Consider the following 25,192-nt stretch of genomic DNA (forward strand, 5'->3'; position numbering starts at 1 on the left):
GCAGGCTTGGCGGCTCCTCGGGGTAGCTGGAAAGGGGCAGGCTTGGCCAGTCCTCCTCAGGGTAACGGGCGAGGGGTAGGCTTGGCTGGCCTGATGAGTCAGCAGGCTGGTCGCGGCCTGCTGCTGTCTCCCAAGCAGGAGCTTGGCCACAGACGTCTGCTCTCTCCGCCGGCTTGTTCTCCACTGAGCTCGGCAGGCGGGCTTTTATACTTCCGGGTCGGCGCCGTGACCTCTGAGGGGCGGGCTCCGGACCCGGTGGCTCTGCCCCCGTTGGTGTTAGGGGAGGTTCGGCCCTTAGCGAGGCTGTGGGGTATCCCACCGCCTCGCTACACACTGTTACAAGTAAGGTAGTGACATGACTGTTTTTTCCTTAATTTACAGCATTTAAATATCAAGACACTGACAGATGATATGGTAAGACTACTTAAAGTTTTGCTTCTGCTGTGTTTGGTGACTAACCCAATATCTTCCATAACTTTAACATTAGCGTATCTTCACTGCTGCTAGACAGTCTCTCCATTAAAAACAGTTTTTAATACTGCCAGTTTGAATGAAAAGCTAAAATATAACTGATAAAATCTGGCTAAACTGGAAAAAATGGTTACTGGTCTATGATATGTCTAGATCGGGGTCGTCAGCCTTTCAGAAGTGGTGTGCTGAGTCTTCATTTATTCACTCAGATTTAAGGTTTCGCGTGCCAGTAATACATTTTAATGTTTTTAGAAGGTCTCTTTCTAGAAGTCTGTATTATATAACTAAACTATTGTTTTATGTAAAGTAAATAAGGTTTTTAAAATGTTTAAGAAGCTTCATTTAAAATTAAATTAAAATGCAGAGCCCCCTGCACCAGTGGCCAGGACCCGGGCAGTGTGAGTGCCACTGAAAATCAGCTTGCATGCCGCCTTCGCACACGTGCCATAGGTTGCCTACCCCTGGTCTAGATGCACCCAGTAAAAATGTCAGTATTGGTCATTGGATTTAAATTGCTGTACTCTGTACCAATTGCTGTTTCGTCATAGGGCAACTAGTTATAACTGTCTGAGGCAAACCACATAATGAATGTAGTAATCACATTTAAGGCGTGCAAAAATTGGGTTAACCTGTTAGGGCTGCATGGCTTGCTAAAATAGTGTTTAATACTATCTTGTACTTTAAAAAAAAAAAAAAAAAAAAAAACCCTCTGCTGGAGAGCTCCAGTGACCGCCAAGATGGTGTCTCCTCCTACTAGTTCTGGGGAATAGCTTGCAAGGTTGATACCCGTTCCCGCGGTTGCATGTCATCCTTCCACCTCTCTATGTAGGTCTGCAGAACCTCTCTCGCTCTGCAATCTGCTGCTGCCTCTTCGTGACTCTGCCTCCAGCCAGGTCACCAAATGGTTTCACCTGCTGGGGTTGGAAAGTCTTTTCCATAAATAAACAGACTCAGGGAGCCTTCCTCATAGTTCCTCAGTGTCTGGCTGGGGAACCCAGGCCTGCCCTCTACTCCAGGTGTCGGATGAGAGACCCTCTAGCCAGCAGTCAAGGTCTGTTCCCTCTTAGACCTTAGGGCCTTTCCCTGAGTCCTGTCCTACCTCCCTTCTCCCAGGGAGTGACTACAGACTTGCCCAGCAGCTCCTTTCTGCTGCCAGTTTCCTGCCTTTATAGCCCAACCCAGCTCATTCCTCCTCAGCTGGGCTCCCTCCCTCCCTCATTCAGGGATTACTTAGTCACCTAATACTTCTCACCTAATGGCCTGTTGGGTTAATTAGCCCCCTTCTTTGTCTTCATTAACCCTTTCAGGGCAAATGTGTGGTGAAAACCCTTTCCCACCTCCTTCATAACAGTATATAATTCATGTTCTGAGACTAGCTTAGCCGTTGTCACTTAAATTTGTTGGTTTGTGTGTCTAAATAGACTTGTAACATAAAATACTTTGTGAAGACTTCTCATAGTTATGAGGTAGCAAGTCTTCCGTCATTCAAGATACTGCAGTTCATTCTCAAACGATGGACATCTCTTGTGTCATCTCTTATGGTTAGAACAGTCTTCCTTTTTAAAAAATGAGAACAGTAAGTTTACACATCTTGGATCATGTCTGCACTAGAAAGTGAAGTCTATTTTGTGTAAGTTGACATCGAGCCTTCAAATTAATTAAGTCAATCTTGCATGTGTACAACACATTTATTGTCTTGGTGAAGTGTGTCCTCACTAGCAGCGCTTGCAATGATGCACAGAGCAGTGCACTGTGCATAGCTATCCCACAGTTCAACTAGACTAATGGGATTTGGGGTAGGGTTTGCAACGCCTCATGGGACCAAAACATTGTCATGGGTGGTAATGGGAACATGAGTTCGGTCTCCCATGATGCACTTTCCTCCCTCCTTTCCCTGATCTCTACGGCAAACTAAACAAGGTTTTTTGTACCTTTTTTTTTGAAAGCCTGGCTTAGCTGCGCATACCCCATAGCCTGAGCAACATGGACCCTGCTCAGCTGTGCAGTTGTGTTAGCATTACAAACACCTGATCCCCCTAACCTGCAGTATTTCTGAAGCTGAGACAGGAGCTGCCACGTGGAACATTGCAATGTCATACAAGCAGCCCTTCTGCAAGCCATAGAGCAAAACAGTTTGCAGTTGCTGGTGGCAGTTGCACATCAGGTGAACATGGTTGAGCGCCGTTTCTGGTCCAGGGAAACAAGCACTGACTAGGATTGCATGGTTGTGCAGCTATGGGATGACGAGCAATGGCTGCAGAACTTTCAAATGTAGAAGACACTTTCCAGGAACTTTTTGTGCAGAGCTTTTCTCATCCCTGAAGTGCAGAAGTACTAAAATGAGAGCTGCTTTGACAGTGGAGAAGCGAGTGGCTATCGCTCCATGGAAGCTTGCAATGCCAGACGGTTACTGGTCAGCGGGGAATCAATTCGGAGTTGGTAAATGCACTGTGGAAGTTGTTGTGATCCAAGTTTGCAGGGCCATTAATTGACTTTTGCTAAGAAGGGTAGTGATTCTGGGCAATCACAGTGGATGGTTTTGCTGCAATGGGGTTCCCTAACTGTAGTGGGGCGATAGATGGCATGCATATCCCTATTTTGGCACCAGAAGACCTTGCCAAAGAGTACATAAGCTGAATGGGATACTTTTCAATGGTGTTGCAAGAGCTGGTGGATCACAGGGGGCGTTTCACTGATATCAATGTCGGATGGTCAGGAAAGATGTGTGATGTGCGCATCTTCAGGAACTCAAGTCTCTTCAGAAAGCTGCAAGCAGGAACTTTCTTTTCAGACCACAAAATAACTATTGTTGATTTTGAAATGCCAACTGTGATCCTGGGAGACCCAGCCTATCCTTTGTTCCCATGGCTCATGAAGCCATACGCTAGCTGACTGAACAGCAGTAAGAAGTGGCTCAACAATAGGAGGAGCAAGTGCAGAATGGTGGTGGAATGTGCCTTTGGACGTTTAAAAGGTTGCTGGCTCTGTTTGCTTAGTAGGTTAGACCTCCGAGAAAGCAGTATTCACATAGTTATTGCTGCCTGCTGTGTGCTGCATAATATCTGTGAAACAAAGGGAGAAAAGTTTTCCCTGGGGTGGGTGATTGAGGCCAATTGCTTGGCAGCTGATTTTGAGCAGACAGATACCACGGTAATAAGAGACCGGCTCTGCGTCTCTGTGAGGCTTTGAAAACCCATTTCAGCAATGAGCCACAGTAATGTGTGAAGCTTACCTGCATTGTTCCTTCCCAAACCAATCTCCCCATTACTTTTTTCCCCCCTTCTGTAAAATGAACCAACCAACCATGTGTTGAATAAATAAAGAGCATATTTTTCTTGATCTGTTTTCTTGGCTGCAAGGAGTCTAGCGTTGTGTTGCCTTTCTTGAAGCTCAACCAGACGCTCCAACATGTCTGATTGGCCCTCATAATCCGCAGCATCTCCTCCTGCGTGGCACACTCCTGCTCCTGGGATGCACTTCTGCTGTCTATGTTTAGTTTCTCGGGGAGAGAAATTCTCCATGTTCTGAGCTCAGCCTTGGCTGTCCCAGAGGTGTTGATTATCTCGGTGAAAATGTCATCCCGAGTCCTCTTTTTCTGCTTTCTAATCTGGGAAAGCCTCTCTCCCAGTGTGGAGGATTAACCGAAGGACAAGCTTTCATCTGTAAGGCATACAAAGCACAAGGTAACCATTGTCAGTGCATATATCGTTTCTGGAGCAAGGCTGATTTTAAAAAAACAAAACAAAAAAACACCCCTTAATATACTTCACTGCAAACAACAATATACTCAGAATCCCTAGCTATTGCGTGAGTTGGTTTGCTGCTCCAGCCATGGTGAGTATGGCTATAAGGCATGGGCAACAGGTCTTGTGCTGCTACTTCTGTAAAACCGTTGTCAGGAGCACAGTTGGGCAGTTGAGCAATAACCCCTTCCCCCTAGCAACATGGACAGTACTTGAGGACAGGCACCAGTGTTAAGCCTCCCACTTTTTTTTTTTTTTTTTTAATCAAGGTGGCCCGGGGGGAGGGTGGGAAGGGGAGAACAGACACAGGAAGCTCTCCCCACCTTTTCTTAATGCTGCTTGTAATACACTTTGGTCCCTGTCAACAACAGCCATGGCATGTTAGGGAAAGTGTGGTTGTGGGACCCGGATTTCACCAAAGGGGGGTGGATTATTTGTTCTGTTTGCGATTCATGTACTTGCACTGAAAACTTCCCCCATTTCCCTTAGGTGATCCTATGTGATATCTGTCTCCTGAGGGTAACAGAGATGGCAAGAGAGGAGATGCTGCAAGCGTTTGCGTACAGACCTGATCCTTACTCTGCTATGCTGTGTATTGCAATGATGCCAGCAGAGTTAATAATGGAGTGGTGTGGGAAAGTGTCCTATTGTGGTGGAAGAAATAAGGCAGCCCTCCCCAGAAACCTTCTGCAGAGGATTGCAGAGTACCTCTGAGATCACTAGGAAACTTTCATAATAGAGGATTCCCATGTCATCCCTATGCACATAAGCAGTCTTTCTGGGGCGCACCCACAGCATAGGTGGAGCGTTCACTGGCAAGCAGATACCCAGTGCCCAACCTTCTTTTTTTCAGATTAAACCTATAATATAATGGAATGTACCCACTACAGTTTGATTGGAAATGTATACTCACCAGAGGTGCCTTCCCCGGCATCACCCTGGGCCACCACTTGGTCCTGTGAAGGGATGGGCTCCAGGGTTAAGAACAGGTCTTGGCTGTCGGAGAGAATGGATCCACCTCTCTTCTGTCACCCATTCTCCTCCTCCTCCTCATCTTCCTCATCCACAGTGTCCTCTTTGTTGCCTGAGGTGGTCTGGGACTCAGACTCCTGGGAGGTATCCACACTGTGTTTTGGGGTAGTGGTGGAGTTGCTGCCAAGAATTGCATGCAGTTCATTGTAAAAGTGGTATGTCTCTGGGGCAGAACCAGAACAACCATTCACCTCCCTTGTCTTCTGGTACGCTTGCCAAATTTTATATTTTCACGCGGCACTGCTGCGTGTCCCGGGTGTAGCTCCTCTCCCCAGGCTCTGTGCAATCTTTGCATAGATGTTAGTGTTTCTTCTGCTGCAGTGCAGCTGTGTCTGCACAAACTCTTCTTCCCACACAGCAGTAAGATCCACCACCTCCTTGTATACTCCATGCTGGAGCACGTTTGGGCATTGAGTCTCCATGATCTGCTGTGCTAGTGAGCTCTCCATGCTGATCAAACTGGAAATGAAAATCCAAAAGTTCCTGGGGCTTTACCAAGGGATGGGCTATTTCCTGTATATGTGGCTGCTGTGCAGTGGAGTTGAAAGCGCTCGTCAGAGTGGTTACAGCAGAGCATTGTGGGACACCTCCTGGAGGCCAAGTAATTCAAATTACACAATGTACCATCTACACTATCCCCATGTCGACCCATGGATGTCAAATTAAGCTCTATGCCTCTTGGAGGTGGAGTACAGAAGTCGACTTTACAGGCCACTTAGATTGGTGGAAGGGACCTGGTAGAGTAGATGCATATGTAATTAGGTCAACTTAACGCAATCTATGTCTGTAGTGTAGGCCAGGCCTTAGTTTCATATAGTTTAAGACATAATACCATTGTCAGCATCATCTTTCGTCATGAAGGACAACAAGAATTCAAGGCCAGAAGTGAACATTGTCATCTAGTCTGATCACGAGAATATCACAAGCCATTAAATTTAATCCAGATACCTCACTGAACCCAATAACTTTGATTAGACTAAAGCATTTCATTCCTGAGGAGACTAAACTGTTGTGTGGCCTGGCAGAGAACATGAGAGATCAAGGTACCATCACTGCTTGAGACCCTAGTAATGGCAGGGAATTAAGTGAGATATGCCCAAATTATCCTAGCACACTCCATGCTGCAAAGGAAGGCAAAAAATCTCAAGGTCCCTGCCAATTTGACCTGGTGGAAAACTTCTTTCCAGCCCCATACCTGAAAATCAGTCAACGTTTTTTGCAACTTATGCATTTTGTCCAGAATTATTCTGTATGTGACTTGTAAGCTCCTTGGGTCAGGGACCCAAGTTAATTATACTAGTGAGCATGTGCTTGCTTAAATATTTGTATTCATCGATGGAAACTAAATGACCTGTTGCCTAGTGTCCAGTGCTGATTTGCTTCTGTAGTGGGGCGGTCACCCCGCTCCTGCCGGGAGGGGTTAAAAGCAGCCCTGGAGAGGGCTGTGGCTGGGGAAAGGCTGACTGGGGAAGCAGCCACAGCTGAGGCCACGCCCCAGTCAGGCCACAGCGGGCCCTATAAAAGGGCTGTGAGCCAGGAGCTCAAGGACAGAGGTAGCTGGGGTGCTCCAGCCTAGCAAAGCCCCAGGCTGAGTTAAGGGCCCACAAAAGGGTACTAGGGCTGTAGAGGGGCAGCCCAGGAATAGGCAGAGGCAGAGGTCCAACCCCCCTTGCCCATGATGAGTGGTTTACAGACTGCCGTCTGCCCCAGTGAGTGGGGACTAAATGGAAACTGGCAGTAGCCAGTGAGGCAAGGTGGGGGTTGGGGGTTCCCCTGGGAGGGGAGACCCAGAGTGAGGGGGTACTGCGGTGGGTAGAACCTCTGGGCAAAGGACACCGGGGTCTGGGAAGGATATGGGGCCAGCGGCAGGCGAGACACCGGCCTGCAGAGGGCACTCTGGGCTGGAAAGAGCTAATTCCCTGGACGACCAGCAGGAGGTGCCGTGCTGGTGAGTCTCAACCTTGCTACAGCGTCTCATAAACAGTAATCCAGTGGTCTAATTATTGCTGTTGGCTAGCTCTGAACACAAGTGGTTTAAGGTATTCATCAGCCTGCAGCTGCAAGTTTTTGTTTTTAAGGCCATAAGATACCAATGTGATCTTTTAGTCTGACGTCCTACATAACACAGGACATAGAGCTTTCCTGAATTAATTTCTGGTGTAAGGTGTCTTTTGTTTTTAGAGCTTAAAAATATAAATATATTCTCACACTGCTGGAAATCTGAAATTGGATTTTTGGCAACTGTAACGTAATCAATCCTTCCTAGGATTACCTATAGATGTGCTAAATCTGCTATGCCTACCAGCTTCCTAAGTTTGACCTAGCCCAGTTTGTCGCTCTACTAAGCTTTATTTGTGTTCCTCGCCTATCAGAGTAGTTTAGTACTTCCACCCTGCCAGTTTTTGTAAATCTATCAAAGTTTGCTGGAATCAGGCAGGATATCAGCCTGAAAATCTTGTACTACTGAATCTTTCCAATGCACATGCTAGAGGAGCCTAGTCTATCCTTCCACTTGGTGGTTCTCCACAGAACCAAGTAGAGTGGCCCAGCAGTTGATAGTCCAGTCTGCTTTTATGAATTGATCAACCAAATGGTTGTAAATTTTGATTTAAAAGGTTAGTAATAAGGAAGACGTGTCTCGAGTGTGGCTTAACTTTTTAAGTCACTGTAGCAGGTGCCTATTATTCACACAGTGTATATCAGATCAATGCTATGCTCCCAGCCAATGCTTTTTGCTCAGCTTCCTAAGTCTTTGGAGGAGGACTTCGTTGTTGCTTCATCGTGTCTATGATACTGGTCAGTAGCTAGGAGCTGTGGAGGCAATTGATTTTCAAAATCACTAATTTTGCTGCGTCCTGAAGTGGTACTATTTCAGCTGTATGCTAGTCAATAGGGACCTTGAAAATGTTTGTTCCCTTTCTGCTCTTTCCTGTCTGAGGTCAGTAAAGCTAGGGATTTCTCCCAAATTCCTTAATCCTCTTGAAGTAAAAATGTAGATCTTAACTTCAATATTTCCACTTAGGAGAAGAGGCTCACATATAAGCTAGTTCATTAAATTCTAAACGGAAGGAAACCTCAGATAAAAAAGGGAATCTGCTAAATGAATTTTGCTCATTTTTACTGCTGCATTATAGTTCCAGAAGTACCTCCCACAAATTGGCTACAAATGAGTGTCTTGTGTAAGTGGCTAAAGCTGCCTTTTTTGGTCCAGATCAGTTACCAGCACTTAACCTTTTCAGTTGACATAAGTATTGCTTAAGGAGGTTACTTTCAAGATGCTTTCAATAGGATTAAGTTATCGGGGTCATCCCTCGGAAGACTCTCAAAGATTCATCCGAACTAAACAAATTTCTTCTCTGTGGAATGAAAAACATCCTTGTGAGGAATTACAGATAAGCTTTCAGAATTTCTCAGAATACATTTAACAAGCAATCTTTCCAGCCAGCTTGTCCACCAACTATAACGATGGGGAAAATGTTTTTGCAACTTTGCAGAGCAGATGCCAATATAGATATCTGACACAAGATAATGTAAACTTTCCAGTTTAGTGGGGAAGCTAAATACTTTCTATCTCAAATTGCTTCCACTCTAACAAATGTCATATGAAAAGAGTACTCTTACAGAATTTTAAGAGATTCTTTTTTTGTGTGCTGGCAAACTTGTATTTAAAAAATAAAAAAAAAAGTTCATATGGTGGACCTGGGACTAAAGCTGCTCAGAACATCATTCAGGGATTTTTCTCTGGGTTCTTTGTGGTCCCTGAAAAGATAGCAAATGAAGATTGACAGTTCCTTCTATTAATGAAGGAAGCAAGGTTCAGGATGCAAGGTATTATATACATTCTGGAAATGGCTGCACTTGACCTTATGCTCCAGAGTTGTTCTTCGAGTGCTTGCTCCCATCAATTCCATTCTAGGTGTGTGCGAGCCCACGTGCACAGTCATCGTAGACGTTTGCCATAGCGGTAGCTGTAGGGTCGGCTGCAGTGCCACGCTTATGCGTTGGTTGGAGCGCCTTGTTTTGCATCGCAAGAGCGTTGGCGGTTATTACAGTCCATTGTTTTGTCATCTTTGTTGTTAGTTGATAGGTACTGAGTTAGACATTTAAGTTAACTGTTAGAGTAGTAGTTTAGGAGTTAGAGTTCTGGCTGGGACTTTGCCTCGGAGTGGGGCCTGCCCCGTTCCCCAGGCTTTAAGCCATGTTCATCATGCAATCAGCCAATGCCCATTAGTGACCCCCATGAGAGCTGTTTAGAGTGTTTGGGGGAGTCCCACAGAAAGGATAAGTGCAGGATCTGTAAAAACATTTGCCCTTGAACTCAAAAGAAGCGGGATATCCGCTTGAGGGCCCTCCTCATGGAGGCTGCGCTTTGTACTACCTCAGAGCCTTCTCGATCGGACTCCATGCCCGGCACCTCAGCACTGGTGCGCAGCGCACCATTGGCACCGGAATCCATCTGTCACCGTTCCCGCACCTTGGTGCCTAAGAAGCTGTCGAAGTTGATGGGCCCACCAGCACTGCAGAAAAAGGGGGGTTTGGGCAAAAGACCTGTCAGGCCATGTGCCCGCTCCGGAGCTGCTCGGGGGTACTGCTACAGTTGGAGCCCTAGTCCAGTCAGGGACCCACCTCTGACTCCTGGGACAAGCAGGGCCTGAAGCGGTCCTGGAGGCCAAAGAGCAAGTAGGCCGACAGGCACTTCGGACACCAAGCCAGGTGACGGAGCCGGCCAAGGCCCTGGCATCTATGGGCAAGCCGGTTATGGGACCACCCCCATAAAGCAGCGGAGCATCTCCGGACTGCAGGCGTCCGTTTCCCATCATCATGGCAGTCTCAGGCATCTACGGCTCTGCCCTGGTCACCGGAAGGGCAATGGTCCGAGCCTCAAGGGGAGTTCAGCCCCTCATCTATAAAACTTGAATCGAGACCGGCGCAGCTCCTGCAGCAGCGGCGTGGAGGCAGGGGCAATGACCCACTCAGTGGCAGTACTTGAACCTGTGGGGTGTACCTGTGATGCCAATCCTGTACTCCCACTGTTCCTTCGAGGCCACAGTGGACAAGCTGCCCCCGACACAGCCGGCACCAGAGTTGGAGCATGGTGCCGAATGCGACATGGGAGCAAAAGAATGGGCCCCGATGCCCAAGGAACCATCCCCGGACAAGCAAGGGGAAGCTGCCCCTCCCCCTGCTGTGCAGTTGTCTTTGGACAAAGCAGTGGTGGGCCCCTCACAAACGAGCAGTGCCTCCCCCTGGAAGACTTCAAGGAGCACTAGGTCCTGCTCAAAAGGGTGGCTCCCAACCTGAACTTGGAGGTTGAGGAGCTAGCAGAGGAGTCCAACCTCTTGAATGTCATACCTTCCTTCACCCTGGCATGGGTCGTGTTGCCTGTCCACCCAGGGGTCCTTAAAATTGCCAAGTATTTGTGGAAGACCCCCTCTTCCATTCTGCCTACCTCCAAGAAGGTGGAAGAGAAGTACTATATCCCCGCAAAGAGATTTGAGTACCTGTTACCCACCCTCCAGTGGGATCCCTGGTCGTGTCCGCTGTCAATGAAAGGGCCAGGCGAGTGGCACAACAAAAAATAGATACTAAGAGGCTGGACTTTATGGCAGGAAAATTTATTCGACAGCCAGCCTGCAATTTCTGGTGTCTAACCATCAGGCCCTGGTAGGCAGGTACAACTTGAACCTGTGGGACTCCATCAGCAAGTTCAAGGAGGGCCTCCCACAGGACTGAGCCTAGGAATTCACCACCTTGGTGGAAAAGAACGAAGTAGTGGCAAGAGGCGCCCTCCAGATGGCCTGGGACACTATGGACTTGGTGGCAAGGGTAGTCACCTCTGCGGTGTTCATGAGGTGTAGCTTCTGGTTACAGTGCTCTGGGCTGTCCCAGGAGATGCAGACTACTCTTCCATTTGAGGGAGCAGTGCTCTTTCGGGAGCTGGCTGACGCATGGCTCCACAGGCTTAAATACTCACGTGACACTCTGTTTCATGGGCCTTCACACCCCTCAGCAGGCTAGACAGCTGTCCCTCCAGAGGAGGTCCCTCCAGACTTGAAGGGGAAAGGGTTCTATTCCCACTTTCCTAATTGCAAAAGGGGGTCTCAGACCCATTCTAGACCTGCATTGCCTCAAGTCTCTCAAGAAGTTAGTTTCGTATGGTCTCTCTGGCCTCTATTATTTACTCCCTGGATCCAGGAGACTGGTATCCTGTCCTCGACTTGAAGGACACAGTTTCCATATTTCCATTTACCCGGGGCACAGGCATTTCCTCCATTTTGTGTTGGGCCACCGCCCTTTTCAATTCAAGGCGCTGCCCTTTGGTCTCTCGTCAGCCCTGGGAGTGTTTACAAAGTGCATAGTGCCAGTGGCCGCTTACCTGACGCACTGAGGGGTACAAATTTATCTGTACTCGATGACTGGCTAATAAAGAGCTGGTCCTGGGATCAGGTGCGGCGGCATCTCGATCTAGTTTGCTCCACCTGTCATGACCTGAGGCTGTTGATAAATGAGAAAAAAATTGACCTTAATTCCAGTACAACGCATAGAATTCATTGGAGCGGTCCTCAACTTTACTCTGGCCAGAGTCGTCTTTCCTGAGGCTGAGTTCTGAGCCATGGCGGACCTGATCTCATGCATGCGAGCCCACCCTTTGACCACCACTCACGCGTGCCTATGATTGTTGGGCCACATGATGGCCTGCATTTACGTGGTCCGGCACGCACGGCTCTTCCCCATTGCCCCTGCAGGTGAGGCTGGCATTGGTTTACATCCCCAACAGACATGGCGTGGACTGTGTGGTCAGGGTCCCAGACCACGTACTGTTGTCACTCACATGGTGGCAGAATCCTGCATTGGTGTTGGAGGGGGTTCCCTTCTCGGTTCCATCCTCGTACAGCAGCTATGTTCTCTATCAACAAGCAAAGGGGGGGCCAGGTTGTCTGCCCTTTGCTAGGAAGCCCACAGGCTCTGGAACTTCTGTGTACAACACGGCATCCATCTTGTAGCTGCACACCTCCCCGGGGCCAGGAACGCTTTGGCGCATCACCTCAGCTGGACCACCTTGTCTCGCCACAAGTGGTTCTTCCATCTGGAAGCAGTCAGCTTCATCTTCCAGAGGTGGGGAACTCCCCAAGTGGACCTTGTGACATTACACCCCATATGCTTTATGGAAATATGCTTATGACATGATATATTTTTTAGAAGGGAAGAATAACTGAATAGCAATGTGTCAGGTCCTATGTTGGTTACCCTGACTGCAAACGTAGTAGTACGGCCTAGTGGCCGGAGTCAGTAAGCGGCCCTTTCTCTCAGGGCAGTGTGGCCCAATGGCCGGAGTCAGTAAGCGGGCCTTTCACTCAGGGTAGCGTGGCCTAATGGCCAGAGTCAATAGGCTGGCCTACCCCTGTGGGATTGTGTGGCCAATTGGCCTGTTGGGGGAGTGGGGTGCTATTTGGGGGTAGGGAGTGGCGTCCGGGGAGGGGGACTCGGGCCCTCCCTGCTCCTCCGAATCCCAACCCAGGGCCCTGGCGATAGTGGCGGTGCTCACCACCTTCTCAGCGGGGATCCTCCCGAAACACTCTGACCAGTTCCCCCTTTCACTCACTGGAGAAGATTCTAAGTCCCCTGGGCTGCTTCCTCCCCTTTTCTCCCTTGGTGAAGCTCCATGGTTCCCTCGGGTCTCTGGGGTCCTCTAATGGCCTAGCTCCCGCCGGCATGGTCTCTTCCCGGGGCTAGTCAGGCAGTCTGGAGTCCGTCTGGGCCTCTTTGCCCTTGCTCCTGGGGTCAGGGCCTGCAGCTGCTCCCTGGGGAAAGTCTGCAATCTGTGTCCTCTCCCTTCAGCAGTGTCCCTAGACTAAGCTGGGCTGCTTCCTTTTATACTCCGCCTCCAGGCTGAGCATGCCCAGCAGAGTCTGAGGGAAGGGGCTTCCTCAACCTGCAAAGCACAGTTAACCTTTTCGGGGTTGGTGCGGGGTAGGTTCACCTCGTCACACACTCTCCTTCACGAGAGGTGTCCTGGGATGTAGCTGTGACACTACTAGGTCAGGTGGTCCTGTCACCTGGTACTAAACAACTTCTGGGACTTCAAGTAATTTTCCACTAAAAGGAGGGGAAGGTCAAGACTGGGAAACACAAGATTCCCGCCTTATGTAAATCTTATTTAAGGTTGGGGAGTAAGGCAAACAGGACTCTTCTCCGTTGCCTTCCTGCCCAAGAAGAAAGACTGCTGAAAGTACCTGAAGAGACAAGAGAACTGAGCAGTGGGAAAGGCAAGGGCTGAGTCCAGAGTGAGACAGAGGAGTCTAATCTGTAAAGAGAAATAGCTGGAAGTCAAAGATACAGAAACTCTGCATTCCGCCTAATTCAACATTTAGAGTGAAAAATTACTTCTTGAAACCAGTCTCTTTAAGATCTTAAGCTTAGTATGCGTGTTTTATTTTATTTGCTTGGTAATCTTTGTTCTGTTTGCTATCCCTTATAATCACTTAATCCACCTTTTATAGTTAATAAACTTATTTCTTGTTTATAACATAATCCAGATTGTGTAATTCATACCTTGGGCGGGGTGGGGGTAAGAAGTTGTGCATATCTTTCTTCACATTGAGGGAGAAGGTGAATTTTTATGAGCTTGCGCTGTGCAGATCTTTCTATACAGCGCAAGACAACATTATCTGGGGTTTATCTCTCCACTGTGGGTGTGCACATGAGTGCTGAGTGAATCCTCTCACACAGATCTTACTGCAGTCTGTGTCTGCTGAGTGTGGTCTTGCCTGGGTGTGTGCTGGAAAGGGGCTTGAGAGCCTGGCACAGCAACCCAGTGCAAGGGAAACCCAGGCTGGCAGGGCTGGAGAGCTGAGTGGGACCCCAGCACATCAGGTGACATCCCGGATGGGGGGCTCTAACTTGTCACAGACTTGTTTGCATCTAGGCAGAACAGGAAATGCCATGTTTTCTGCTTGATTCAGGGGATGGACAATGGCTCCCTGTCAGATGCTTTTCTGCTCCTGTTATATGCCGCTGATTCACAGTCTTCTCATGAAAATCAAGCAGAGCAGGGCGAAGGTGGTCCTCATAGTGGTGGCTTGACTGCACCAGTACTGGTTCGGCACACTGCTGAACCTCTCGGTGGCTGTTTCATTGCGGCTGCCGCTCAGGCTGGATCTGCTGTCCCCAAACCATGGTAGTCTTCTGCATCTGAACCTGGTGGTGCTGCACCTGACTGCGTGGCTACCACGTGGTTAAATGCGGAGAAGCAGGAGTGCTCGGCTGCTGTCCAGCAGGTCCTGTTGTGCAGCAAAACTCCCTCTACCAGAGCGACCTACTTGGCCAAATGGAAGCGGTTTGCTTGTTGGACCTCAGATAAGGGTATCCGACCTGAGCGGGCCTCGCTGCAGTTGATCCTGGACTATCTTCTGTATCTCAAGCTCCAAAGCCTGTCCCTTTCATCTATCAAAGTCCACTTGGCTGCTATTTCGGTCTTCCGTCCGCCGCTCAAGGGTAGGTCAGTTTTCTCCCAGAACATGACTGCTAGTTTCCTCAAGGGCCTCGAGCGTGTCTACCCTCATGTCAGGGACCCCGTTCCCCCATGGAACCTGAATCTTGTGCTGTTATGATTTACGGAACCCCCCCTTCAAGTCTCTGGTTTCCTGCTCTTTCCTCCTCCTGTCCTGGAAGGTCATATTGCAACTAGCAACAACATCCATCCGCCGGATCTCTGAGATAAGGGTGCTTACCTCGGAGCCACCCTATACGGTCTTCTACAAAGATAAGGTCCCGTTATGGCTGCACCCGGTTTTCCTGCCCAAGGTGGTCTCGCAGTTTCATATGGGCGAGGAAATGTACTTTCCTATTTTTTTTTTTTTCTTTCAAAGTTGCATAAGTTGGAGGGGGAGTGTAGATTGCATTCCCTAGATGTCAGGAAAGCGCTAGCTTTTTACATTGAAAGGACCAAGCCATTCCGCAAGTCGACACAATTGTTCATTGCGGTGGCTGACACGATGACAGGTCATCCAGTGTCTGCTCAAAGAATTTCTTCTTGGATCACTGCCTGCATTCGCTGATGCTGCGATCTGGCAAAGGTGCCACCTCCGATGATCGTAACCGCCCATTCAATCAGGGCGCAAGCCGCCTCAGCAGCTTTTCTAGCCCAAGTGCCTATCCAGGACGTCTGTAGGGCGGCCATCTCTTCATCCGTTCACATGTTCACATCCAATTATGCACTTACCCAGCAGTTCCGGAACGATGCTGGCTTCCGTAGAGCAGTACTGCAAGCTGCTAGACTGTGAACTCTGAACCCACCTCCGAGCATACTGCTTGTTAGTCACCTAAAATGGAATTGACATGAGCAAGCATTAGAAGAAAAAACTGTTAACTGCCTTTTCGTAACTGTTGCTCTTCGAGATGTGTTCCTTATGTCCCTTCTATTACCCGCCCTCTACCCCTCTGTTGGAGTTGCCAGCAAGAAGGTAATGAGAGGGCGAGGGTCAGCAGTGCCTAATATACCAACGCATGAGCATGGCAGCACTTAAGGGGGAGCTACAGCTGACATTATGGATACTGCTAAGGTGAAAATCTCCAACTGTGCACATGGGCGCACAAACACACCTAGAATGAAATGGACATGAGCAACACATCTCTAAGAACAACGGTTAAGAAAACATAACCGTTTTTCTCAAGAATTCCATCTTCATTTTTCTATCACACCTGATTAGTTGCTGTCAAGTGAGGTAAAACATCTATTCTTGATTGATCATATGGTATGTCATCTCACTAAAGGTTTTCCAAGTTGATGTGATACTGATAAAGAGCACTGCGTCTACACTACTTGGTTTGTGTATTACTAAAACGTAACTCCTTCCTCTCACCCTCCCAACTGAACTGCATCTGCACCAGTAGAGATTAATATTTAAAACTTTAAAAAAAAACCAACAAAAAAACGATTTAAAACATTTTGAAATGGAAAGTATTAAATGAGGCTTTCACTTTAACTACATCCCTTGTTCTCTTTCTCTAGCTGCAGAGAGTCTTTAGAAGGAAACTCCTCCATGTTTGGCTGTATCTTAGGGTACGTCTATACTTACCTCCGGGTCCGGCGGTAAGCAATCGATCTTCTGGGATCAATTTATCGCGTCTTGTCTAGACGCGATAAATCGATCCCGGAAGTGCTCGCCGTCGACGCTGGTACTCCTGCTCCGCGAGAGGAGTACGCGGAGTCGACGGGGGAGCCTGCCTGCCGCGTGTGGACCCGCGGTAAGTTCGAACTAAGAGAGTTCGACTTCAGCTACGTGAATAACATAGCTGAAGTTGCGTATCTTAGTTCAAAGTGGGGGGTTAGTGTGGACCAGCCCTTTGAGAGTAGCTATTCTTTTGGGCAAGAGAAATTAGTTAAGACTGGGTGGAGCTGTTTGTTTTTCAAGTCCAAATCTGTTTCCTAGAAGACAAAACAAGATGAACACCCACAAAAAGGGGAAAGAAAAGAACAATGAACATAGAAAATGAAGCTTCTGTCTGATGTTGACTCTCACTTGAAACCACATTGCTGGAGAAACATAGGCACAGCACATGGCAAACTCATAACAGCATCAGGTTGTGTAAGGCATTAGATTTAGCTGCCTCTTTTTGGTCACAGGGTTTACGGGAGTGTTGCAAAATATAGTCTTGGCTGACTAAGTTAGATTCTTATTAGACTTTAGGAAAAAGGAGGGAAATAGAAAGAGAAGAAATAAGGTGGGGAAGGAAAAGAACACGCAGCAGAGTGTGAGAGTGTCACATCCCAGGTGTTTGGGATTTCACCGGAGCTGGTGTCGGTGGTGATGTCCTCTGGCTCCCTCTTTCTGGTCAGGATGTCTTTCAGGATTAGGATGAAGAAGGCCTGATATCCCAGGAGCTGGTGGGTGTGGCAGCCATAATTATGAAGCTTGCTCCTTCCCCTTCTTTAGCCAGCATTATGGTAGCTAGCTTCCCCCTTGTCAGTCAGTGTTTTTTCTGGCCAGCTTCCACTGCACCTAGTTGTTTCTTTGGGGTCTCTTAAAAAAAAAAATGATGGAGTGTAATGGCCCTTCCCCTCATAATTTTGTCCACCAATTAGGCCTAACTTCTGACGCACCAATTTTGGTTCATTGATATTTTTCTGGTCTCACTGTTGTTCACCTGGTATGATCTTAACATAGTTCTTGAATTAGATCAGCAAGCCTTTTTGTTTGGACTAATTCAGTTTTTCTATTCCCCACCTCCCAGAATTCAGTCTTTCTATCCTCCTCTTCCCGCCTCTCTCCCCTCCATGCAAATATTGTCTTCAACAATAAAATGTTGATGGGAATTGACTCGTTATGAACATTCACTCACTTTTTACAGTTGTTTACAGTAAGGGTAAATTTGTAGGCCAGATTATCACACCACCACTTGTGCTGCAATATCTCAAGCAGATTTTTCTGCTGATCTGAAGGAAGCTTACCTGCACATCTTGGTAAAATAATCCGACAGGAGGCTTGTGTGCTTTGCCTGTAGTGGAATACTTTTCCAATGCACATCTTGGCCCTTTAGGATACTGTCCCTTTAGGATAGTAACAACCTGTGGAGGGTTTCCATGAAAGAACAAGTGACCTTTGTAGTATCTCTTGACAGGAAAGGGCTACAAGTGTACCCCTTTCTTTAACTAATGAACATCCCCATTTAAGAACATAAGCAGGAGTATGTTTGTCATAAATCAGGAAGTTGATAGTAACCTGATCTAGTATACATCTATTGATCTAGAATATATTTAGGGATACAAATGTATACTGAAATCTGTAGTCTTTCCTCCAAGGGGCAACTTGTAGAAGTTAAAAGGCACAATCCAATGAGGTTATCAGTTCTATGAGAATGAAAGTTCATGCCCTGATTTTTTTCCCCTCACTGTTGCCATAGTGTCCAGAAATTTTACAAAAGTCTCAAAGGAGAGGTTCAAGGTTTTTTCTGATAGCCTTGACCTGGTGGAGGAAACCATGTTTCTCGGGTCTGGTAATCTGCCTTCGTTGCAGGAAATACCTCTTTGCCCACAGTGCAATACTACAAGGAGAAAGATAAGCTGCAGTGTATTGGAAAGAGGCCAATTTTACAAAACTCAGATAAACTTATTTATTTGCTTCATGGGAAAGATTGACCAACAGGTCATATTCCAAACCTTGTTCCGGTTCAAGTACTGGTATAGAGACGATAACACTCAGAGCCAAAACCAAGGATGCTCTAGAGAAAGGCGGGGTGGGAAAGTTTCAACAAAATAAAGATGTCTCTAATGGAGACAAAAAGAAGAAAAGGAAAGAACTATTTAACTCCACTGTTCTGCCAGCAATGATATACAGGGTGGAAAGCTGGTCAATGACGAAAGCGAAGGAAGAAAAATTCGCTGTCATCCAGAGAGCAATGGAAAGGCGAATGTGTAAGATATTGCTCCATGATCACATACCGAATGAGGAGATCAGAAGGCATACAGAGGTGACTGATGTAATGCAGGTGATTTACGACGCAAAGCGGAGACGGGCGGGTTATGTAGTTTGCAAGCAAGATAATAGGTGGACAACTGCATCCGTGACTAGATCCCCAGAGACCACAAGCGACCACAGGGCAGACAGAAAATGTGCTGGGCCAATCCCATGACAAAATTCTACGACCAGAAATGAAAGAACGTGCTTGCAATAAAATGGAATGGTGTGGTGTCAACTTGCATTCGTGGAGGGATGGACGAGGACAAGCTGGACAAAAGTTTTCTTGTATTACCTCAATAAGACAAAACTCTTTTGCCAATCCTGTGACACAGGCATTACCAGACAAGATGACATTGCCAGGCAGGCATACTACATCTGTATCTGATTAGTTTCTTGATACTTCATTGAAGGGTGGGGGTGGTCATGTGTGGTCTCTGCTTAAGAACAAACTTAAGACAAAAGCTGAAGTGAATGAAACAGCTGATCATGACATGAGACAAAAGTCTGGGGCTGTATAATAGAAGGAAAAATAGCACAAAATATTCTCCATTATGGAGGAGATCTGCCAACATCAGTGTCATGAAAAGTGGATCCCAGCTCTCTGTATTGGACAAGCACTACATGAACTGACGGTTGGGTGAGAAAAACCTTATTATACAGGAAGATAACTTGTTAATAAGTACAGACTATAAATTGTTATGCTTTTACCTGCAATTTTATGTTTACAAATCCTTAAACTTCTTTTTATTTGAAACTTTAGCTCAAGCTATGTTAAAATTCAGTTCTTCGTATAAATATGTCTAAGTACCTTGTGCTAAGGAAAGTGTTGAACTGAGGTGTACTGCATCCATGTAGTCCGTGGATCAGAATACATTGTGGGTGTCCAGAAGACAAGGGACTGGGCACTCGAGTATAACAAAGTGAGGAGTGTAAATTGCTAGCCTGCCCTGGGGAAGAGTGGGGCTTATGACACCCCGGAGTGGAGTGCTTGTGTTGCTTGCAGTAGGTAGTTCAGGGAGAGTTTTACCCTGGTGGACACAGTCAAGACTCGCTTACTCTGTAAGTAGGTAGTAATGATTCATCCTGGATGTGTCTCATTCATCAATACTGTTGGTATCTTTTGGGGATAAATTTAGGGAAAAAGCTTTCAACAGAGAATCTTAAAAATGGGTGTCAGATGGCATTCTACAAGAGTTCAAGGCAGCCTCCTCTGCCTTTCTGAGATACATACCTATAGTTATTTTAGATATCTGTAGAGCTGCTACTTGGAATTCGATAGATATGTTACATTATTCTCTTGGTAGCTTCTAAATCTAATGCACAATTTGGCAGTGGAGTCTTATAGTCATTTAGACTTCTCCCCACTATGGAAGACAAAGAACTTCTTGCCTGTTGCCTAAAGTGGGATCCGTGTGCATAAGTATTCAAAGAAAAAATGGTGATTTAGTATAAAGTAACTGGTTAGAGAGGTTTTGTCCACATGGATCCCACAGCCTGCCCACCATACACTAATGTGGAGTCCTTTACCATTGTGAAGGAACTGGGAGGCAATTGGGCCACCGCAGACGTTGTCCTCTCCAGCGGTTGCTGCTGGCTAAAAAGAATCTGATATCACATGCATGAGGCGCACACACATCTAGTGTGGGATCTGTGTGGACAAAACTTCTCAAACTACAGTTAAGACAAGAAACCATTTTTTTTCTGTAATGCATATATACACATATACAAAGATTAATCACCTGATGACCTTGAGTACTCTGTGTGTGTACACATACAATACTCAAGGTCATCAAGGGATGAATCTGTAATTCAGGAAGCGGAACTCAATGAAGCTGAAAATTACTTTTTTCTAATATGAGCTACAGTTAAATGGAGTTTTTTAGCTTAGTAAAAGTTAGTGCTGTCTTTTTTAAATTGGAGTACTTTTGTATATCATCCCCGTGTGTAGTACCTGATAGGATACATATTTTAAATACTTGCTGTAAAATGTGAATTCCTAAAGTTTGATTATAATAACTGTTAGTTTGTTGCAACATATTAATAGCTGGGATCATGGCAATCAGCAGGGTTGTCTTCCATAATTGTGAAAACACAAAACAGGTACAGACTTCAAGCTTCCATTTGTTATTCTACTTGCTCTTAATAGTACATCTTAATGACAATACTTTTTTAAGCTACATAGAGGCTAAGGGACATATCACATAATAGTCTGTTTGTTTATAATAAGAAATATAGAAGTAATTGGCTCTAATCTAATATGTATGACTCAAGCTTTCATGTAGGTATACATGGTACAAAATATTTGAACTAAAGGTTTGGTTTAGTAAGGCTTAAGAAAGTTCAGATACTTTTTAAAACAGCGTTCTTGTAGTAACAAAAACTAAGGGAAGGTGCCTAGCTGGTTTGGGCTAGGCTAATATAATCTGTTGCTTACCAAACAGCAAAAGTCTGAATTAGGCAGTATTACTTTCAGTTGCTTGTATTTTTGATCCTCCTTGACTGTGTGTCCAGTCTTGAAGGCTCAGTCAAACCTGTGACTAAGACAAGCTTCTGACTTATGGGATTGTGCAAACTGATTCTGCACTTCTAGATCTACTCCTCTGTGCTGTCCAATCTGAAGTGTTGGAAATGCCAAGTGTAGGGACGACTACAAAACTGATAAGTGTTCTTTGCCATGCAAAGTTGTGGGGATAGCAGATAGAAAAATAAGGGTAAAGTAAAGTAAACAGTGTGGTAGCGTGGGAAATTCTGGTATTATTACTTGATAAGGAAGTAAGATGTTGTGACATGCTCAGAGAGCTGAGGAAGGAGAAGAAATGGAATAAACTCTTGAAGCAATTCTTAACAATACCAAGCTATTGACTTTCTTATGTTTTAGTGAACTCTATCTTTTATGCAGTAAGTACAGAGAAGAAATTTTCTAAGTCCCTTGAATAGACAATAGTGTAGTATTTTTAGAATGGCAACATTAATACTGTGAAGTATCCTAACAGGCTTAAATTGTAACTTGTGTTTGATTTTTTTTTTAATGTTGTTTTAAGTATTAAATAAAAACGGCATCTTATTAGGAAGAGTTCTAGAACATCAAAATCATGCCTGTTATGAATTGTAATTTCTTTCATAAGAAGCAAATAAGAGTCTATTAAAAAAAAAACAGCTTTTTCAATAAGTTTTTGCAATTGTTAGTTTAATATTAACCCTTTTAGTCCTCTTTTTATTTTTGTACATTAAATTCATTCATATATTAATTGTTCTTCCAAAGTCTTTGTTATTAGCAAAGGGTATGTTTGAACTCTAAGACCAAAATGTTGATTTTTAACGTGAGTGACCCATATTCAAGAATTTCATGTGACTGAATATTGGGCTTTACTTTATTATGGCTGGTCTCAAGTCTATGGGAAAATAGATGTCTAGGGAAGACCCCTTATACAGCAAAAGTATGGTATAAACAAAACTGGATGATTGATAAGGGGTACCTACTATTTATTTATGTTCTTTGATAAGAGGTACTTGTTGCAGATGTTTTCTGTAATGGGTAAAATAAGAATCCATTGAAAGATGTTTGCTAACTCAGTAAGAACTGCTGGCTGTCACAGCTGTCAGTAATAGTAACTGGATTAGAATTCCTCTTAGTTTATCAATCATGTAACCCTAAAGATGCCAAAAAAGAAATTCATAAGTAATTAGGTAAAACAAAAATGACAAGAGGACACATGGTGAAATTAATCACGGAAAAGCAACTTTTTCTTCAACAAGGAACAGGGATTATAAAAAACAGGGAACTTGACAAATTAGGTTGGGGATTATAAAACTGCCAGCATCCAACCAGATACAGAGGAGGAGGGGAGAGGCTAGCTCTTCACCTTACACCAAGGGTGGTAATGTATCTGTATTCTGTATAGTGCTGTACTAATCTGGCTGATATTTGATTAAATTCCATTTAAGCCTATTTGACAATCCCGAAGAGTTATTAAATTCAAACATACACAAAAAATATTGGTTTTACAATAGTGCTGTGGGTAGAGGTCAGGAATGTTGTGTTCTTGCTCCATCTTTTATTCCTTGGACAAGTAACTTAACATGTATTTGCATCAATTTTGGGAGCACAATTTTGGTGTACTATGCACAATTCTTACCCAGCTCTATAAAGTACTTTGAGATCTCTGAACAATAAGAACTCGGTGAGCTAACCGCTATTATTTACTACTATTGTACTTTTAGGATTAAGACCATGTATGTACTACCATTTTTGCTGGGAAAACTTAAGTCACTTAGGGGTGTGAAAAAACCATGTCCCTGATCGACATAAGTTTTGCTGGCATAAGTGCTTATGTGCACAGCGCTATGTCAGTGGGAGAGCTTCTCTTGCCGTCATGGCTACCGCCGCTTGTTTATGTGGTTTTATTATGTTGATGGGATAGCTCTCTTCTGTCAGCATACAGCGGCTAAATGAGCGATTTTACAGCAGTGCAGCTGCATTTGGTACAGCTGTGACACTGTAAGTTCGCTAATATAGACATGGCCTAAATGTTAGCTTTTTTTCTATTCCTCTCCCTCCCCCCCCCAGTAGACATGTTATGTACTGACTCTCATTTGGTATGCTTTTGGTGTCTCAACGTGCTTCTGGACAACTGTTATAAGTCTTCGTGCTCGTGCACCACAGTTTGAGAGCCCTCTAACTACCCAGGAGAAGGGCTGGGCCTCAAACACGTGAGTGTATGTGGAGCAAACAACTAATTTTTACATAACTTATTTTCTTTAAAATACCCCTTTTTCTAGCTACTTTGATTGTGAAGGTAACCTTCCAAATGTAAACTAAGTATAACTCGCTTTCCATGGCAGCAACACACAGAAAATTTACAAATTGCCTGGCTAGTTACTTGATCCAATTCAGAGCTCTGAGCAGCTGTGAAACTGCCAAGACCTACATATGTTTCATTTGACGGGTGCTTGTTCTGCTATAATGAAGGAATTGGCTATTCAGGGGAGGGGGACTTTAAAGCAACACCTACCCTCTTGAAGCAACCAGGAGGCTGCTGGAGAAAATAGATAGTAGCAGAGACATCCCCTGCATCTGGATGGGTGAAGGGGCAAGTACCTTTTTTCTCTAGGAGCCAGCAGCACCTTAAATTTTAATCTGGCAGCCCCTAACCGGAGGCTGATACAGAGGATTGACCACCTATCTGAGTACAGGGGCAGTGGCCTGGTAAAAATCTTTGCAGTCTCCTTTCCAGTGGTGGGTGGTGGTGGTGGTGATGGGCTTCCATCTAGTGCATTGACTTTGCATGGTTACACTCTCATTTTCTATCAGTTACTACATAGAAGATTTTAAACTCAAGGTTACTCAATTGGTAAGAGTTAACTTTATATTTTTTACTGGGATATATTGCTGAGGTTTGGTCAAATAATATTTGGGCATACAAGATAAAAGGTCCGCGTGCTAAATAAATCTCTGAATTGATGTCCCTTATTCCCTTTGTCCCAGGTAATAAAAACAAAAAAGATACCTATCGATGCAAACTTTAAAGTACACATTGTATTGGAGCAGCTGATTTTTTTTTTTTTAAATGTCTAAAGATGAGTAGAATAGGTCTCATTATAAAAACGTTAAAAATCAAATTGTAAAGGCTAGCTGTTGGTCAAACATGTCAGACACTTAACTTTTTAACAAAGTATGTGTGAAAACTATTGTGGTTGAATATAATATGAATGACTGGTGATACACGTTCACTGTTTTTTGTTTGCAGTTGGATAGATTTGCCAGCATAAGGATTCCAGGCAGTAGAAAAGAAAGACCTCCTTTATTGCAGCTGAAACAATCACATTCCTCTATTGATTGGTCATCACCTCCTGCAGATGTGGATGAGTTCATCCCCAAACCCTTGTCAGAGCGAGAAATCCTAGCACTTTTTGAAAAAATGATGGTAAGAGTCCCATATCACTGTTTAATACTTAGTGGTGAATTTTAGATGTCTTTCATTTAGAGAATTACACCATGACTAATGTCTGTTCACTTGAAGGTCATTGTCAATGTATGAATGAAAGTCTCTCTTTTTTTGTCCCTAATTGAATGAAGAATATGTATCAAGATGTAAAGGCAAACCGGGAATCATCATCAAGTGGTGGTGTTTCTTGTGGGATCTTAGCCCTGTGCTCTTTTTTTTTTTTTTATCAGTGACCTGGAAGAAGACACACAATCATAACTTACCAATTTGCAGATGAGACAAACAGTAAATAATGAAAACTACAGTTCACTTTTATAGTGCAATCTGGATAGCTTGTAAACCAGGTACAAGCAAACAGTACCCTCATCTGGCTTTCAGTACTTCTAAATGCATCCTATCCCAGGATCCTTGGTGGTAGCTGCTGTTTGAGTGATCTAGACAGTAAGGGCCACCAAAATGGACACCACAAGCTGAAAGGACTATCTGTTGTAGGGGTGACCATTTATCCAGTTTGTCCAGATCATTTTGAATTTTAATCATA

General features: G+C 45.2%; 1 long non-coding RNA gene across 1 annotated transcript in view; it reads left to right on the forward strand.

The window, feature by feature from the left end:
* LOC112106911 overlaps positions 1–24,620 on the forward strand; it is a 38,123-nt gene extending 13,503 nt beyond the window's left edge. The window contains exons 2-3 of the long non-coding RNA XR_002908138.1: positions 382–414; positions 24,454–24,620. This is a non-coding gene — a long non-coding RNA (uncharacterized LOC112106911). The remainder of the gene's footprint in view (positions 1–381; positions 415–24,453) is intronic.
* Positions 24,621–25,192: the final 572 nt, after the last annotated feature.

This window comes from Terrapene carolina, unplaced genomic scaffold (assembly GCF_002925995.2).
Source record: "Terrapene carolina triunguis isolate 2854851 unplaced genomic scaffold, T_m_triunguis-2.0 Scaffold17, whole genome shotgun sequence".
NCBI classification, from domain to species: domain Eukaryota; kingdom Metazoa; phylum Chordata; order Testudines; family Emydidae; genus Terrapene; species Terrapene triunguis.